The sequence below is a fragment of the Suncus etruscus genome (genome assembly GCF_024139225.1).
Source record: "Suncus etruscus isolate mSunEtr1 chromosome X unlocalized genomic scaffold, mSunEtr1.pri.cur SUPER_X_unloc_1, whole genome shotgun sequence".
In the NCBI taxonomy this organism is placed as follows: Eukaryota; Metazoa; Chordata; class Mammalia; order Eulipotyphla; family Soricidae; genus Suncus; species Suncus etruscus.
In genome coordinates this window covers 296,626-315,329 of record NW_026060304.1, presented here as the reverse complement: position 1 = coordinate 315,329, position 18,704 = coordinate 296,626, and the positions used below count along the sequence as shown (strand labels likewise).

Here is an 18,704-nt window from a genome sequence, read left to right as displayed (position 1 = left end):
CACTCACTCCTCCTAGAAACTTAAAAGTGAAGAGAATAATTGATGTTTCTTACAGAAAAATCAGTTTTGGTGCTAGAGTGCTGGCTCAGAGTGGAGATCAACTACTTTAGACATAGCTGACCAGAGTTTGATATGTAACACCCAATTTGGTCCACCCAGCCTTAAATCTGAGGAAAAGCCAGGAGTCAGCCCTGAGCACTGCAATGAGTGACACAAAAACAATCAAATACACGCGAGAAAAGGTCTTTTGGGGTTGGAGAGATAGCACTTTGGTAGGGTGTTTGCCTTACACGCAGCAGATCCAGGACAAATAGTGATTAGAATCCCGGCATCCCAAATGGTCATCCTCCTCCCCTGCCCGTTGGCTACTAGGAGGAATTTCTGTGTGCAGAGTCACCCCTGAGCGCCACCGGTTGTGACCCAAAAACCAAAACCAAAAAGAAAAAGATCTTTTTTTTTTTTTTTGCAAACTTTAATCTTTATTAGAAAAGGAACCAAAAAAGGAGCGAGGAGCCCAGCCGTGGGTTCTCCCAGAGACTGGGCGGCTCACAGCTAATATGAGAAAAAGATCTTACTTCCCTGGAGATCTGGACGTTTCCTTCCATAACTTCATCTTAAATCTGAGGTTGTCTCCCTGGGTCATGTAATACATTAAAATGACCACACTCAACACTTTATTAAGGACTGATCCTGTTAAGAATTGGGTAAATGTAAAAAAAAAAAAAAAAGAATTGGGTAAATGTTTCCTGTCCATTGTATTCCCTGCTGCTTTCGAGAGATCAGACAAAGTTTATTAGTGAATAGGGAAAAATAAGGAAGGAGCTAGATACCAGTACAATTCTCTGGCCACCTACTCAGTGTCAAACTGATTATTAGTCCTGACACTAAGGAATCTACTGGGCTCCCCTGAAAGGTAGCACTTGGTGTTGGCAATAGGAGACAGAGGCCAAGGAGTCAAATTGGATTCAAGCTCTTTTTTGTTTATTCAAAGCAAAAGGTAGAATATTTATACTCAATGTCTTGACAATTCATAATTTCCAGACAAAGCTAATTTACCCAAAAAAGGCACAGAGGTAAAAGTTCAGGCTTATTTCTGAGACAGGACAGTTTCACTTTTGAAGCCACTTTTTGCTATTAGAAGTTTCTCAGTAACAAGGTTAGTTGAATGTTTTGGTTTTATGCATAGTGAACAGGGGCTTGAAATGTTAATTCTTAATATGACTGCACGTAAACTAAGAGCAAAGCTAGATTTGAGGATGATTATTCTGTAAGACTAAATAAAAATACTACAATCTAAGGATGTTTCTCATAAGGTGTGTTTATATATGAGCAATTTTTAAGAGGCTATAAGACAAGTGAGTAATAATCATTAGATAAGAATTTTTGAATCTGGGGCTGGAGCAGTGATGTTTGCCTTGCAGGTGGCAACATAGGACACTCCACAGTTTGATCCCCCAGCGTCCCATATGGCCCCCCCAAGCCAGGAGCGATTTCTGAGTGCATAGCCAGGAGTAACCCCAGAGCATCACCATGTGGCCCAAAAACCAAAAAAAAAAAAAAAAAAGGAATATTTGAATTCATGTAAATGTCAAATTTGAGTAATCTTTAGGATGTCAGCTGAAATTATGTCTCAATTAATATTTATGCTACATCCCCCTTTTTCCTGATGTCTTATGGACAGGCAACTAAGGTTTTTCAGGGCCCTAATGCCTGTGATTATAGGTTATTTTTTCAAGCTTCCTTTCTTACAGGTATTCTTTTTTCATGCTGCCCTCTTCTGCAAAGTACAAGCTGTTTAGAAAAAGTTCCTGGGGGGCCGGAGAGATAGCATGGAGGTAAGGCGTTTGCCTCTCATGCAGGAGGTCATCGGTTCGAATCCCGGCGTCCCATATATGGTCCTCCCGTGCCTGCCAGGAGCAATTTCTGAGCCTGGAGCCAGGAATAACCCCTGAGCACTGCCGGGTGTGACCCAAAAACCACAAAAAAAAAAAAAAAAAAAAAAGAAAAAGTTCCTGGGCCCGGAGAGATAGCACAGTGGCGTTTGCCTTGCAAACAGCAAGCAGCCGATCCAGGACCAAAGGTGGTTGGTTCAAATCCCGGTGTCCCATATGGTCCCCCGTGCCTGCCAGGAATTATTTCTGAGCAGACAGCCAGGAGTAACCCCTGAGCACAGCCTGGTGTGGCCAAAAAAAAAAAAAAAAAACAAAAACAAAAACAGAAAAAGTTCCTATAATAGCAGAAAGCATTTACAAAGTACCCTCGGGTAGTTAGGGCCTTTTTAAACTTCCTAGGTCTCAGGATTCGTAAACACGAGGATGAAGAACTTGTATGTTATGAATTTTGAGGTGGATACATTCGTTTTCTATGAATGCTGATATATTACTTTTGATTAGTCATCTCTGCTTCAAACATAGGCTTTACAACTTGTGTTTCTTCTGGTGTCTACTAAACTGTGAAGCCCTACTAAAGCTTCTCCCACACTCCCTGCAAACATGGGACTTCTGCTGGTTGTGTGTCCTTTGGTGTGAGATGAGATGTGAACTCACACTGAAGCCTCGCCCACACTCTCTGCAAATATAGGGCTTCTCCCCTGTGTGTGTCCTCTGGTGTTTGATGAGATGTGAAATCACATTGAAGCTTCTCCCACATTCACTGCAAACATGGGGCTTCTCTCCAGTGTGCGTCCTCCTGTGTGCATTAAGAGTTGACCTCTCACTGAAGCCTCTCCCACACTCCTCACAAACATGGGGCTTCTCCCCTGTGTGTGTCCTCCTGTGTCTGTTGAAACTTGACCGATCACTGAAGCCTCGCCCACACTCCCCACAAACATGGGGCTTGTCCCCTGTGTGTGTCCTCTGGTGTATAATGAGATGTGAACTCCTAGTAAAGCCTCGCCCACACTCTGTGCAAACATGGGGCTTCTCTCCTGTGTGTGTTTTCATGTGTCTTATGAGATTTGGCTTTATACTGAAGCCTCGCTTACACTGTCTGCAAATATAGGACTTCTCCTTTGTGTGCGTTCTCTGGCGTTTAGTGAGATTTGATTCATCCATCAAGTATTGCCCAGGTCTTACATGCTTGTCTCTTAAAATGTGTGGCATTCTTATCCCTGGAACTACTCTACCTGAGTCCTTTGGGTTTTCTTTCTCACTTGGGTTAGTTTCTTCCTCCAGTACTATCTGATTATTAGAGCTCACTATTTCACTGCAACCTAACCTTGAAATGGCTGTTGAAATATTTTTAAGCCTCATCTTCTTAGGCAAAGGTATCGAATTTTCTTTGTGCTTTTGACTTTCAAGTATGTCATTCCTTGGTTTGTCATTATATGAATCAAAATGTTGCTGCCTTTGGTTCTGATCATGTGGACAGGAATTCTCTGATAGAGGGTGTTTTCTCGTAGATGTTCCTGGAACAATCTCAAAGGGATGATTTCGTTTCATGTGATAATTGAAGAAATTCTGATTGGAGAAGGCCAGTGAGCAGCAGGGACACGGATGGATATTTGGCTTTGGTTCTGCTGAAAGAGAAAGATTTTGGTCAGAGTAGAGTTGACAACCATAGCTTTATCTCTCCTGTTAAAGTCTGTTCTCCTAGCTTTATTTTGTTGATAAAGCAAGATAAAATCTTCATAATCCTAAACAGACTGATAAGTATTTCTGTTTATTTGGATTTGGGGGCCACACCAAGAGGTGCCTTGAGGGGCCGGGCGGTGGCGCTAAAGGTAAGGTGCCTGCCTTGCCTGCGCTATCCTTGGACGGACCGCGGTTCGATCCCCCGGTGTCCCATATGGTCCCCCAAGCCAGGAGCAACTTCTGAGCGCATAGCCAGGAGTAACCCCTGAGCGTTACCGGGTGTGGCCCAAAAACCAAAAAAAAAAAAAGAAAAGAAAAAAAAGAGGTGCCTTGAGCATACTCTGTCTCTGGGCTCTGGGATATCTCCTGACAGGCTTGGAAAGCTGTATGGAATACTGTACCTCTGTTCCCTGATAAGTCTGTTTTCTTATACTATTTGCATTCACTAAATCCTGCCAACGTGAGGAAGTCCATATCCAAAAAAATTTTTTTTTGTTTTTGGGTCAAACCTCTGAGTATTCGGATTATTCCTGTTTTTGCACATAGCTGGTACTCCAGGCTGGCAGAAGATTATTATCTAGGGTGCTGAAGATGGAACCTGAGTTGCTGCATGAAAGGCAAGCACCCCACTCACTATAATAGTGCTTCAACCTCTATCCTGGAACATATTGACATACGATCTTAAATGATCTTCCAGACAAAGCACCCTGAAGTCATATGTTTTTAGTGTTGTTTCTAAAGATAATTTACTCCTTTGAGATGCAGTGACACTTGAAGTAATGAAGTCAAATCAATCTCAGTGACATCCTATGTGGGGAAAGGTAATGTTGATAGGAAGCACCTAGGTTAAAGTTGTACCAATGGAGATATGACAGGGTATGCTTAGAGATAACGTGAATAAATTTAAATGTGAGTCTTGCAACCTACAAAGCCATATTTAGGGCCTAGAGGCATATTATAAACTTTCCAGTGAATGCCTGGCATATAGACAATCCCAGTTCAATCCCTGACACTCTATCTGATCCCCCACGCAATGTAAATAAGTATTCTGAGCCCAAATCCAAGAGTAATCCTCGAATATTCATGGATTTAGCCCAATATCTCTCTAAATAAAGTCCAAAAGTCATATTTCGGGCCATAAAAATAATGCCTGAGGCAAGGCTCTAGTTTTGAAATCCAAACACTGTGTGGCCCTGTGAGCACTGCTGGATGTGATCTAATAACTCCTACAGAATAATAGTGGGTGGAAGAGTAGTTTCTGAATGCAGGTTAGATCCCCAGTAGTACATGTTGCCCCAGCATAACTGTCAGCCATCACTGATCTCAAGTATGCTCTGAGAACCAGTGAGAACAACCAGTGCTGGCATGAATAGGAGAAGAACTATGATTCACTGCTGGTGGGAATGCCATCTAGTCCAGCCTTTCTGGCAAAAAAATTGATATTCCTAAAAACAAAAAGAAAAAACAACAGGAAATTGAGCTCCAATATGATACAACGATACCATTCCAAGGGCCAAGCGGTTTTGCAAGCGGTAAGACGTCTGTCTTGCCCACACTAGCTGAGGACAAACCACGATTTGATCTCCTGGAGTCCCATATGGTCCCTCAAGCCAGGAGCAATTTCTGAGTGCATAGCCAGAAATAAACCCTGAGTGTCACCAGGTGTGGCCCAAAAACCAAAACTGAAAGAAAGAAAAAAACAAAACAAAACAATACCATTCCTAGGATTGACCCTGGGAACACTAAAACACAGTACAAAAATGTCCTCCTATGTTCATTGCAGTGTTATTTAGAATAGCCAGAATCTGGAAATGACCCAGGTATTCAAAAACAGAAGAGTGGTTAAAGAAACTCTGATACATCTACACAACAGAATACTATGCAGCCAGTAGGAAAAATGAAGCCATGAAATTTGCTTCTACATGGATGAGCATGGAGATGATGCTTATATTTTGAGTCAGAGAGAGAAAGACATAGAAAAGTCTAACTTGGGGCCGGGCGGTGGCGCTGGAGCTAAGGTGCCTGCCTTGCCTGCGCACGGACCGCGGTTCGATCCCCCGGCGTCCCATATGGTCCCCCAAGAAGCCAGGAGCAACTTCTGAGCGCATAGCCAGGAGTAACCCCTGAGCGTCACAGGGTGTGGCCCAAAAAACAAAAAAAAAAAAAAAAAAAAAAAAAAAAAAAAAAAAAAAAGAAAAGTCTAACTTAAAAGGGATATAACAAAAGTAAAAGACAATATGGCAATATACCCAGAGACAATGGAGACAGGTGTACCAGGAGGACCAGCCCACGATGTGAACCTTGCCACAAAGAACAGTGAGAGAAGCAAAATGCCTATCCAAGAGATAGGCAGGGAGGTGGGGAGGGAAATAGGGCCCATTGGTGGTGGAAAGTTGCACTGGTGAATGGCGGTATACATTCTATGAGAGAAATCCAACATCTCTGAAATCAGGATGCTTAAATAAAAATATCAAAATAACAGAATTAAGTTGAATGAAACCTGGTTGAATGTGGCAACGTGAGTGAAATAAAACGCACATTATTTTCAGGTACAAAACAGGTTCTAGAAAAAGCAAGAGGTTAGCAGGTTCATGGTGAGGAGCTTACAAAATCCACATTAGTTTTGTGCTGCCTCACTCATGAACAGTTTAAAGCTACAGAAAAAATGCATTTTAGTGACCCAGAGAAAAAGCAAAGCAGAAAGGATATTTGCCTTGCAAGTGGCTGACATGTTTAATTTTTTGGCACCTCTAATGCCCTCTGAGCCCACCAAGACTGATTGCTGAAGAACAGGACCAGGAGTAACACAAGTACCATTATTGAGTAGTAAAAATAAAAGGAGAGAAAAGAAAACCACTTACTTGGAGAATCTCAAAAATCCCATCATGAGGGGCCGGAGAGATAGCATGGAGGTAAAGCATTTGCCTTACATGCAGAAGGTCAGTGGTTCGAATCCCGGCATCCCGTGTGGTCCCCCGAGCCTGCCAGAAGCGATTTCTGAGCATAGAGCCAGGAGTAACCCCTGAGCGCTGCCAGGTGGGCCCCAAAAACAAAAAAACAAACAAAAAAAATCCCATTATGATCAAAGGCCAGAGTAAAAAAGAAAGAAAAATGGCCCTACGAAGGACACCCTGACATGAGGCTGTGCAGCCACGCTGAGAACACAGAGAGAGAAGGCTCCGAATCTCTGGATCTGTTCTAAACACTCACAGACAAGGAACCAGAAGGAGCAAAGGTAAGACAGTGAAGCTCAGATCATCAGGGACTTGACGTAAAGGCAGTGAAAGGGAACAGAAAAGGCCCTATACCAATGATCTGGAGTCCAAAGCCCCAAACGAGGGCCCCACTCTCACACAGGCCCATGACATCCCACACCCAAGCCATGCCCTGAGTAAGGCCAGGCAGCTCATCCCACACTCACCTGCAAATACGCCTCTTGGAAGCCTCTTTAGGATTTCTCTTTCCAACCGGGAGATCAGCTCAGGCTTCTCCCTGCAATACCCTGCCCAGAATGATTTATGGGTTAGAGACTGGAAGGGGACAGAAGCCAATGCATGCATCTGGGTCTTTAAATCAAAGTGGCCACAACTTTGGAACGATGAAGAACAGAGTCTCTGCTCTCCATATGAACATTGGCTATTGCACAGATGAGAACAAGTTGAAATGAAATAACAAGTCTAATTGAGGAGGCTGGATAATACAGCAAGAAGATGGGGAGCACACAAGCAACCTTCATTTAACCTCAGCATTCACTGAAGTTCCCTGTATCCCTCAGGGAGAGAACAGTGAGTGAAGAGCCAGAGTAAAACCAACTACCACCAAAGCTCAAAAGTTCTTATAAAGAGGAGTCTGGACGTTGCTGGTCCTAACCCCCCAACTGTCCTGCACCCCATTTTAATTCTGTGTCTGAAAGGAGATAGGCAGCCTCTGGTTCTTCCTATAAATCCTCCTTTCTCCAAACCAGTAGGAAAAGTTAGTATGTTTGTATGAAGATATTTCCATTTATATCATATATTTCAAAGGCAGATAAGACCTAGTCCTTCTTTGTCCTAGGAAATATACAGCTCAAAACCTACTTGAACAAACCAATGAATCAGTTTGCAATATTTTTATCGTATTCAGATAACCTTGCTTGTTTAAAAAAAACAGCCTCTAAAGCAGATATAACTCTAGCCACTTGCATAAACACCCGGAAACTCCAGTATTTCAACCCACCAAAGACAAAGAACAATGGGAAACTAGGGAAGACACCTGCAGCTGGGGACATGAACAGAAATCCTGGCAAATTTTCAAATCTAACAAACTACGTAAGTCTAAGAGATGAAGACCTAAAATTCAACACTTAATGTTTAAACAACAGAAGTTTAGGGGAGAGGTTACAACAGAACCCCAAGAAATTTAAAACATCACAAGAGCATATCATGAATAGCTGTACTCCGTTAAGCGAGAACCTAGAAGAAATGGACAAATTTCTAGAAAAATATCTCCCAATAATAAGTGAGGAGGAAGTAGAAAGCCTAAACATGCCAATCACAAGTAGGACATTGAATAGGTAATTAAGAAACTCCCCCCTCTCTTGAGCTGAAGGCTAGCTCTAGCTGGCACGGGGTTTGAGGAGACCCCATGTGGAAGGCCTTCTCCCTAACTTGGGTGCGCTGGGAACCTTGATAGACCCCCAGCCTTCCTCTCTTCTGCCCCCCGCCTCCAGGCCTTCTGGGGTGGCAGCCCAGGCGGCCGGACAACGTGGGTGTCGGGAGGTCCCTCCTGAATGGGGTCCCAAGCCTTCCTCCCCTCCCCCCAGCTCTAGGGAGGGAAGGGCACAGGGTGTAGGGGGGGCAGATCCCGGCTTCCTGCTCTCTATCCATCCTCTCTTGAGCTGAAGGCTAGCTCTAGCTGGCATGGGGTTTGGGGAGACCCCATGTGGAAGGCCTTCTCCTTAACTTGGGTGCACTGGGAGCCTTGATAGACCCCCAGCCTCCAGGCCTTCTGGGTGGCAGCCCAGGAGGCCAGAAATGGTGGGTCCTAACTTGGGGTGTGCTGAGTTTTGCTCGGTTGCACTAAGTTTGTCACTGGCAATTTCTGACCAGTCTACATATGGAAAACCTCGCGGGGGCATTAAGAGTATTCCTTATCCTTATGTTAAGTTTTGTGTATCCAGAATGTCCATTTTGTATTTGACCTTTCCCACACCCCTACAAACCTCATTTTTACTCCTTAACTCTCTCACCCCCCCAAACATCACTAACCCACATTACTCTTTTTAACTTCAGTATTGCACAATCCTAATCACAGACCAAAGCCGTGCATTGTGTGTAACAACCCCAAACTGTTTCAAAAGACATAAAATGGACACGTATTTCTTTAGAATATTTTGTATTTTTTCTCTGACAGCTATAAGTCTTACTAAATATTCCCTTATACAGTGATGATTCTAACCACTTTTTACCTTCTCTTTATGAGCTGTTCAACAAGGAATTTTGGTGAAAGAGTCCCCCAGTTTAATGCTTATGATTGAACCATGTCATGGGGATTGTTGGACTTGTTCTTACGGCCCCCATATGCGCCAATAAAGCCACTTGGCATTGCTCCTTTTTTGCATAGGCACATTAAAATGGGAAAATACTATACATACAAATAAGATCATATCTAATAGAGTTTGGAACACACAAATCTTGTAGTACAAAGGGACCTTACACCCTGAACACTGACATAACGACCTGGCACAGGCCTCAGAAGAAAGGGCATTTTCCATTCACCCCTGAACCAGGGAAGCTATCCACGAAACATCCAGGTTTGTCTTTAACATCACCTGGAAGCAATCCTCTACCACGGAAGACCCTACCACTGCTCAGACATTGACCTGCTCAAGAGACTTCCCTTAACACTGAGAAGACTTAACAACAACAACCTGCTTACAAGACAGGGCTTCCTGCATTACCCGTTAATTGTGAGGTGAAACGAGAGGACACTCCACGCCCTGACTTCAATGTAGGACATGTAGATTCCAGGATCTTTAATACAGAAACATGATACCAACAACAGAGACTGTGTGAAAAATAAAAGTATGTTGGCACAACAGACAATGTCTTGGATTGGACAATCTAGCTTGCCTGGAGCCTAGAGTTGGTCTTATGCCAGGAAACTTAAGGGGTAGGGTCTCTTTGTATTTAGGCCAAGGTTATTCCTTTCCATGCCCCTCATATTTTGGTGGGCCTATGCAAACAATTGCCACTCTAACACCATTTTTACTGTGCTCCTTTGACTCTAATCCTTAAAAAAAAACACTTAAAGTTTGAGGTTAACTTAAGCTAATATGCATGTACATGGAAATGTAAAAAATACTATGCCTCTAATGTTTAAGGAGTTACGTAAGTTTTATGGCTTTAGATTGCCTTGTCTGCTGTTAAGAAATATTATAATGGGGCCTGGAGAGATAGCACAGAGGCGTTTGCCTTGCAAGCAGCCGATCCAAGACCAAAGGTGGTTGGTTCGAATCCCGGTGTCCCATATGGTCCCCCGTGCCTGCCAGGAGCTATTTCTGAGCAGACAGCCAGGAGTAACCCCTGAGCACCGCCGGGTGTGACCCAAAAACTAAAAAAAAAAAAAAAAAAAAAAAAAAAGAAATATTATAATGTATTACAATCTGGGGACTTGAGAGACAAAGTAATTGTACATGGATTCTGTTTTATTTATCTTAATGTTCTTTTGCTGAAAGTTCAAAGTTAAGATATCAGCAAGGGGACTTCTTCTGAGAATTATGTTATGGGTGATTGTCCTTCCACTGTAACTTTACCTTGTCCTCATTCTTTGCATCTTTGTTCTCATAATTAAAAATAAAAAATTAAAAAAAAAAAAAAAAGAAGAAAGAAACTCCCAAAGAATAAAAGTCCAGGAAAGGCAGTTTTAAGGCTGAATTGTTTAAACATTCAGAGAAAAGTTTCTACCAGTGATCCTTGCCTTTTCCAAAACTTCAGAAAGATGGGAATCCTCCCAAATACCTTCTATGAATATCATGATTAGTCCCAAAGCTGACAAAGATACTACCAAGAAAAAGGAACCTACAGTCCAATCTGCTTTGGAGATCTGGCTTGATTCTTGTTATTTCCATTCTATTTTTTTTTTTTTTTTTTTTTTGGTTTTTGGGTCACACCCGGCGGTGCTCAGGGGTTACTCCTGGCTGTCTGCTCAGAAATAGCTCCTGGCAGGCACAGGGGACCATATGGGACATCGGGATTTGAACCAACCACCTTTGGTCCTGGATCGGCTGTTTGCCAGGCAAACGCCGCTGTGCTATCTCTCCGGGCCCTATTTCCATTCTATTAATGGTTTCTTCTCCATTACTGGTTAAAATTTGAACATAGATGCAAAAATCCTTAACAAAATATTAGCAAACCGAATCCCAACATTTCAAAAATATTATACATTGTGACCAAGAGGGTTTCATCCCAAAGCTGCAAGATTAATTCAGTATATGCAAATCAATCAACATCACACACATCAGTAAAAGGATAAAACCACATGATCATGGGGCCGGAGCAATCGCACAGTGGTAAGGCATTTGCTTTGCATGCAACCAACACAGGACCTGAACAGCAGTTCAAATTCCGGCATCCTATATGGTCCCCCAAGCCTGCCAGGGGTGATTTTTGAACACAGAGCCAGGGGTAACCCCTGAGCTGAGCACTGACGGGTGTGACCCAAAAACCAAAAACCAAAAAAAACAAAAAACAAAAAAAACACATGATCATATCTATCAAAGCAGAGAAAGTATTTGATAAAATCTAATATCCATTCAAGAAGAAAACTATGAGCAAAAGAGGTGTGAAAGGAAGCTTCCTCAAGATAATAACAAATACCTATAAAAATCTCTCAGCAAATTATTCTTTTTTTGTTGTTGTTTGGTTTTGGGGTCACACCCTGCAATGCTCAGGGGTTATGCCTGATTCTGTGCTCAGAGATCACCCCTGGCAGGCTTGGGGGACCATATGAAATGCTGGGAATGGAACCAGGGTCCATCCTGGGTTGGCTGTAGGCAAGGCAAACGCCCGACCGCTGTGCTATCTCTCCGGCCACTGCTGTTAGCCATTTTTAAGACACCATGAGACCACATCACAGGCTGAAGCTGTGTTCTGAATTTTATTCTCTGCCCAGACTATTTCAAAAGGCATAAAGGAAATATCTATATATTTCCTTTGTATATTTCTTTAGATGTATATCTGTAATAGATATGATTCTTATTGTGCAGTTCCTTATGTAAATGTAGATTTTTAAAATTGGTTTACTAGGAAATTCTAACAGATAAGTTTAAAGTCAAACTGCCCCTGGCCAGGTAAAGGATGCAAGGAATTAGTAAACATGATCTCCAAGCAGGGAAATCAAATTTCATTCCTGCCCATCAAAATGTCCTAAGAGGGCCGGGCGGTGGCGCTGGAGGTAAGGTGCCTGTCTTGCCTGCGCTAGCCTAGGACGGACCGCGGTTCGATCCCCCGGTGTCCCATATGGTCCCCCAAGAAGCCAGGAGCAACTTCTGAGTGCATAGCCAGGAGTAACCCCTGAGCGTCACAGGGTGTGGCCCAAAAACAAAACAAAACAAACAAAAAAATCTCTTTTGGGGCCGGGTGGTGGCGCAAGAGGTAAGGTGCCTGCCTTGCCTGCGCTAGCCTTGGACGGACCGCGGTTCGATCCCCCGGTGTCCCATATGGTCCCCCAAGCCAGGAGCGACTTCTGAGCGCATAGCCAGGAGTAACCCCTGAGCGTTACTGGGTGTGGCCCAAAAACCAAAAAAAAAAAAAAAAAAAAAAATGTCCTAAGAAACACTGGGAGAAACCCAAGATCTGCTACCGGTGGATCTTTTGAAATTATGAAAAGAAATTAAGTGATTTATACAAATTGCAGTCTCATTAGGAGTGAAACAATAGTACAGAGGGAGCAAGTGACCATAAATAAGACCAACCCAGGAATGATCACTGATAACCCCCAAACCATCAGGAGTTTTGATCCATGAACTCAGAGTCCAGAATGAGTTCTAAGCACAGCCAGGTGAGGCTAAGATCCCCCAGTCCATGAAATCACATCACTGTTGGCCAAACCTACAGTGTTCAGGTCAGACTCATGGCTCAGTGCCTACCAAAGACACCTGGCAAGTTTAAGGGACTATCTAAAGAGCTGGCGATCAAACCCAGTTGACATAGATATGGCAAACACTTAACACATGGTTTCTCAGCTCACGGAAAAGTCGTTTAACACGATATAGTTGCACTCATCTAAGAAATAACCTCAGAGGCTGGGGAGGGGAGGGGTCAGAATAGGTAGGAAACTGATTTTGGGCTCAGCAAAAATCCATCCTCCACTAAACCCAGATCTCTGCACCTTACCACCCCAGGATGCAGCCCACTGCAGCAGCTCCAGCGCAGCTCTCACCTACTGCCCGCAGGTGCTCAAAGGTCTCCAGCATTACCTCTCTGTAGAGCTTCTTCTGAGAGGCTTTCAGGCAGAGCCACTCTTGTCGGGAGAAGCTCACGGCCACATCGGAGAAGGTCACCATGTCCTGAGCACACAAAAGAGGTCGTCAGGGCCAGGCTCACTCAGGCCCTCGGGGAGAGGTCAGGAGCCACAGGCTCCTAGAATCACTCAGCGACTCTCCTCAACCAGCCTCCACACCCCTGTCTCCAAGGGCACCCAGAGGGGATCCATAGATTATGCGAGAAAGATCAGCCTGTGACAGCAAGAGTATTCTAGAATTTTCTTGGAAGTGCTGCTTTGCACAGTACACAGGGGATATCTCTGACCTACCTTTACTGAGAACTGGTTGGTGAATCCACTGACTACAGAGTCACAAAGAGCTGAAACTGTAACTCTGGAGGCCTGCCTCCTGCCTCCAGAGCCCATCTCTGCCCAAGACATAAGTGGGGAGAAGGTAAATTCAGAGTCCAGTGAGTGAACCAGACCTGTGCTTGGGATAATCAACACTCACGGTTCACTCCAAGCAACCGCCTTCCAGTACATGTATAAACCTGAATGCCAGCAACTATGGCTTCCAGAAATGGGCTTTGCTCCTGTTTCCCAATTGGAACCAAAAGCCATGGGACTGCAGACCAGGAGGCTTTGTGCATATACTGAGGAGAAATGTGGCTGCAAGGAGGAGCCTGACTGCAGAGTGAAGGACAGGGCAAAAGAGCTGAGCCTAGCCTGGGATCTGAGCAACAGAGTCAGGGAGGGCCAAAAAAAGACAACCAGGGGCCAATCCCAGGCACAGGCTAGTGTTCCCTGATGCTGTTAGGAGCGAACCCTCTGTGCAGACTCGAGGAAAATCCCTGATCCTAGCTAAGTGGCTCAAAATTTAATACAAAACAAATAGAAGCACACACGGGACAGCACTAAACAACCAAAATAAAATCATACAAAACCCAAAGGATGGCTCCAAAACTAGGGCCGGAGAGATAGCATGGAGGTAAGGTGTTTGCCTTGCATATGAAGGACGGTGGTTCGAATCCCAGCATCCCGTATGTCCCCTGAGCCTGCCAGGAGCGATTTCTGAGCTCATAGCCAGGAGTAACCCCACTCCACCCCCCAAAAAAAAACCAAAGGGAAATGCATGTGTAGGAAAGGAACTTGCTGCGTTCTTTCTGGTAAGGCAGAAAATTTTTCTCCAGAAGCCCAGAGTTAGGAACTTTAGAGTCCTGAGTGAATCAGAAAAAAGACTTGGGCATGGGCATCAGCCTAGCATCTGGGAGCAGCAGCAAATTATAAAGGATCTTCGTGTTGTACCATTTGCCTTGGACAAAGATGACACTGACTGAATACCTGACACCCCATATGGTCCCTCTCTGAGGTATAATTCCAGAGTGCAAAGCCAGAAGAATTGGTTTCGAATGGGGTGCCATACAAGAGAAATAAATCGAAGAACTCTTCCCCAAGTGAGGTAGGAATGATGCTTCATGGCAGAAATCCTAGGCTCAAGATCTCCTTCCTCATCAACATCTGGGTCCAGATGTTCCAGGAGTGCAACCTTGGAACCTGGCATCCAATAGGGTCTTGAGCTTTCCAGGGTTGACCCAATCAGACTAAGTCCTGAAGGAGGCCTGAGTACCCCAGGATAAAGCCCCAAACCAAACACAAGACAACAAACAAAGACAAAAGTAACCTCAAACTGCAGAGACAGCACACCTGCCAGAAGTGCCAACAGATACATCCCATCCCCAGATTCCTTCCTAAAACATCTCTGGGCCCCACAGGTCCTGGCACACTTGTCCCCCAGCCTGTCCTTCTCAGAGCTTACACTGACACCTTACCTGGGGACAGGACATCATACGGTGAGGCAGCATCTTCTCCAGCTTGGATTATTCCCGAAGAGCAGTAGCAAGGCCCATAGCACAAAGTCCTGGAGAAAAGTCACAACCATGAACAACAAAGATAAGCACAACCCCTGCCCAGCTGATTCCAGCTGGACTTGCTGGGTCCTAACCAGATCTGCGCATCTGAAAGAGACATCCAGCACCTGCTCCTTTATGATGGAACATGTGGAAAGCACCCAACCAGCCTGTTGTCCACCAACTGATCCTAATATCCACAGTGCTTACTAAGGACCATGATGTGACCTGTGTCTGCCATTGGAGCTTCTGGACTAAAATCTACTTTTTAGGATCAATAGATCTTCGGGAGAGGAAACAATAGTACAGAGGGAAGGACATTTGCCCTGCAGGCAGCTGACCCACGCTGTATCCTTGGGGATGGACTGATGTGCGCCTGGCCTTCCTGGGTGCGGCCCAACACTTCATTGCAAAAACTATATTGCATAAAGTTCCCCCTTTTCAAAAAAATAAACTTTCCAAAGTACTCACCACAAAATATCACTGAATATCTGACCCACAAAGACCATGGAAAAAGGCAGTAAGGCAAGAGCGAGGGAGTATATTCCAGCATGCTATGACACACCTTTAGCAAGTGGTGACCTTGATGGAACTGCAGACCTTTTTGATAGGGCTGCTTGGGCTTCAACCTAGGAGTAAAAGGATAGGTTCTTAGTACATGATGCATCAGTCAGGTTGAAACTGATTGGTTAAAAGTAGTAGAGCCAAACTTCAGTACAGTTAGATTAGGCTTATTGCTTGCAGGCCCCTGGTTGTTGCTACTTTTTCTCCCTGTTCTTGAAGTCCCTGCAACTGGCTGTTCTGTTCCCAGTCCCTGTCATCTGTAGGATCAGCCTGGCATGGCTCCTTCTGTCTGAAGCAAAGCGAGGTTGCAAAAACCAATCAGATAATACTAAACTCACATTCCCTTCTCATACCTGGAGTCACCAGGTCACAGAGTGAAGGGGTCCAGGAGGTTCTCTGACACTTACAGAGCAAGAGGGACTCATTCTCTGGGGAAACAATTCCAGGGCCAGGACCTCAATAATAGTGGAGCGTGGTGACATTCACCTTGCATGGGGTTCCTGGCCTGCCAGGAGTGAACACTGAGCTCAGAGCCAGGCTAAGGCCCTGAGCCCCGCAGGGGTGGCTGACCCCTGGTGTAAGGGTCCGAGGAAGCCACTGCCTCAAATGAAGACTGCAAGGACTGAGGAAAATGCAACAGCAAGCAAGTTTTTTGTTTTGTTTTGTTTTGTTTTGTTTTGGGGTCACACCCCATAGTGCTCAGGGTTACTCCTGGCTCTACGCTCAGAAATCGCTCCTGGCAGGCTCGGGGACCATATGGGATACTGGGATTCGAACCACCGTCCTTCTGCATGCAAGGCAAACACCTTATTTCCATGCTATCTCTCGAGCCCCAGCAAGCAAGGTTTTGTTTTTTGTTTGTTTTTGTTTTTTGGGGGGGGGTTTTAGGTCACACCGGCAGCGGTCAGGGGTTCCTCCTGGCTCTATGGTCAGAAATTGCTCCTGGCAGTCTCAGGGTTGGTACCCTATGGGATGCCGGGATTCGAACCACCGACCTTCCGCATGCAAGGCAAACACCTTACCTCCATGCTATCTCTTCAGCCCCAGCAAGCAAGTTTTTTAAGCAAGCTATTCAGGGTGACTGTGACCAGCAAGCAGTTGACTTAGGAGTAGCCCTGAGCAGCTGGTTTCCACATATTCTATTGGTAAAAGGGGCAATTCAGGAGGGCCAAGCATGCAAATCAAGGTTTGCAGAATTTAAGAATGTAGTTAACAACAGTGTCCAAGATCCAATTCCAGCCTCTCTAGCTTTTCCTTAATAGCTTATAGAGTTTGTCTAATTCCACATCATCTACTTCCTTATTCTTTTTTTTTGGGGGGGGGCCACACCCTGTGACCCACAAGTGAGACCAACAGTGGGAAGGCCAGAAGAGATCCTCCTAGAGAAATGCAACAAATGCTCATCTATGCTATTTCATTTCCCAACTAGGGCTGGAGCTACAGGACACAGAGAGGGCTGAGGCACTTAGGGAGCAAATCTGGGTTCCATCTCAGGCATCCCATCCCACTCCTGGCTATGCATTCAGAAATAGCCCCTAGTTTGGGGGGGCCCCTATGGGACACAGGGAATCGAACCCCCAGGTCCCTGTGCAAGGGAAGGACCCTATAACTTCCTTGTTATTGTTCGGCCAGCGGGCAAGTCGCATCCCTCGGATGGGAAGGACAAATCCCAGCAAGTCAGGACGTCCTTGCTCAGACTGAGCCTTCATTGCACCTGCGGGCGGCGGAGAGGACATCGTCCCTCCAGAGCCCCCTGCGCCCGCGGGGACCCCCGCCACTGGGGGTCCTGCAGGAGAAAGAAAACCCCGGATGTTATGACGTCACACCACGTCCAGCCGGAGTCTTAAAGAGACAGGCACAGGCCCCCCCAGCCTCGCCCAAGATTTTAGGGAGAACCCCAAGATTCCCGGGGCTACCCCACCCCCGCCGCTCACCTGGCCGAGACCCCGCAGCTCCTGGGCGCTCAGAGGGGCCCCGCGACCGGCCGCGGAGAGAAATTCGTCCCCATTCCCCCAGATCCTTGCAGCTCCGAAAGCGTGCTTCCAGTCAATGACAACGGGCTAAGAAATTAGCCGGTTGCGTCACTTCCGGCCGGATCCTTAAAGGGCCAGGCACCAGCCTGCTAGTTACCTAGGCACTTGGGTCTGGCCTGGAAGGTGAATTTTTCCTTCCAGGCTTGAATCAGGGGAGGGGACTCGATTCCTAGGAAGACACTGATTAATTGGTTGAGGTGGGACTGTCTTTTGTCATGAATATTTTGTTGGCCTATCATAGATCTCAGGATGTGGGAGGACTGTTCAGTGCCAGGAACATTCTGTTGGCTCCCCTCTCCTCTCGCACCCTGTGTTCTGTTGGCACATCACACACCTTACCATAAGGAGGTTTGGGCAAATATCAGAACTTTAGCAAGAGTTCAGCAAAAGTTGAACTGGAACAAGAGTTCAGTGGAAATTTAATTTGAACATGAGTCTGACTCATAAGGAATGGTTTACAAGGTATGGCTAGGCCTTAACACACTTGTCATCTATTTTCTAACTTTTTTCTTTTACATATATAAATTCTATTATTGCTATGCTCTAAACAATATATGTTTTAAATCCTATCTCTACAGACACTAAATTAAAAAAATGTTCCACATCACTAATCATCAGGGAGATGCAAATCAAGACAACTATGAGGTACCATCTCACATCACAGAGATTGGTGCACATCACAAAAAATGAGAACAAGTAGTGCTGGAGGGGATGTGGAGAGAAAGGAACTCTTATTCACTGCTGGCAGGAATGCCATCTAGTCCAATCTTTATGGAAAGCCATATGGAGATTCCTCCAAAAACTGGAAACTGAGCTCCCATATGATCCAGCTATTCCACCCCTAGGGATATACCCAAGGAACACAAAAATATAATGCAAAAACCCTTTCCTCACACCTGTATTCATTGCAGCACTATTTACCATAGCCAGACTCTGGAAACAACCAAGATGCCCTTCAACAGGTAAATGGCTCAAGAAACTGTGGTACATATACACAATGGAATATTATGCATCCGTCAGGAGAGATGAAGTCATGAAATTTTCCTATACATGGATGTACATGGAATCTATTATGCTGAGTGAAATAAGTCAGAGGGGGAGAGATAGATGCAGAATAGTCTAACTCATCTATGGGTTTTAAGAAAAATAAAAGACATTCTTGGAAT

General features: G+C 45.0%; 5 protein-coding genes across 7 annotated transcripts in view; 3 read left to right on the top strand and 2 right to left on the bottom strand.

The window, feature by feature from the left end:
• Positions 1-14,956, bottom strand: part of LOC126000506 (histone-lysine N-methyltransferase PRDM9-like) — a 160,501-nt gene extending 145,545 nt beyond the window's left edge. For both annotated transcript variants that reach the window (XM_049767756.1, XM_049767755.1), the window contains exons 1-3: positions 14,864-14,956; positions 12,993-13,119; positions 6,988-7,074 (exon numbers count right to left, since the gene is read on the bottom strand). The gene's annotated coding sequence lies outside the window, so the exon portion shown is untranslated. The remainder of the gene's footprint in view (positions 1-6,987; positions 7,075-12,992; positions 13,120-14,863) is intronic.
• The window catches only part of LOC126000517 (28S ribosomal protein S21, mitochondrial-like), a 390,936-nt gene that overhangs the window by 100,018 nt on the left and 272,214 nt on the right, over positions 1-18,704 (top strand). The gene's annotated exons all lie outside the window — the stretch shown is intronic.
• The window catches only part of LOC126000509 (histone-lysine N-methyltransferase PRDM9-like), a 770,602-nt gene that overhangs the window by 594,334 nt on the left and 157,564 nt on the right, over positions 1-18,704 (top strand). The window lies entirely within an intron of this gene.
• Positions 1-18,704, top strand: part of LOC126000518 (histone-lysine N-methyltransferase PRDM9-like) — a 322,719-nt gene that overhangs the window by 207,027 nt on the left and 96,988 nt on the right. The gene's annotated exons all lie outside the window — the stretch shown is intronic.
• LOC126000507 (histone-lysine N-methyltransferase PRDM9-like) overlaps positions 1-18,704 on the bottom strand; it is a 101,008-nt gene that overhangs the window by 44,010 nt on the left and 38,294 nt on the right.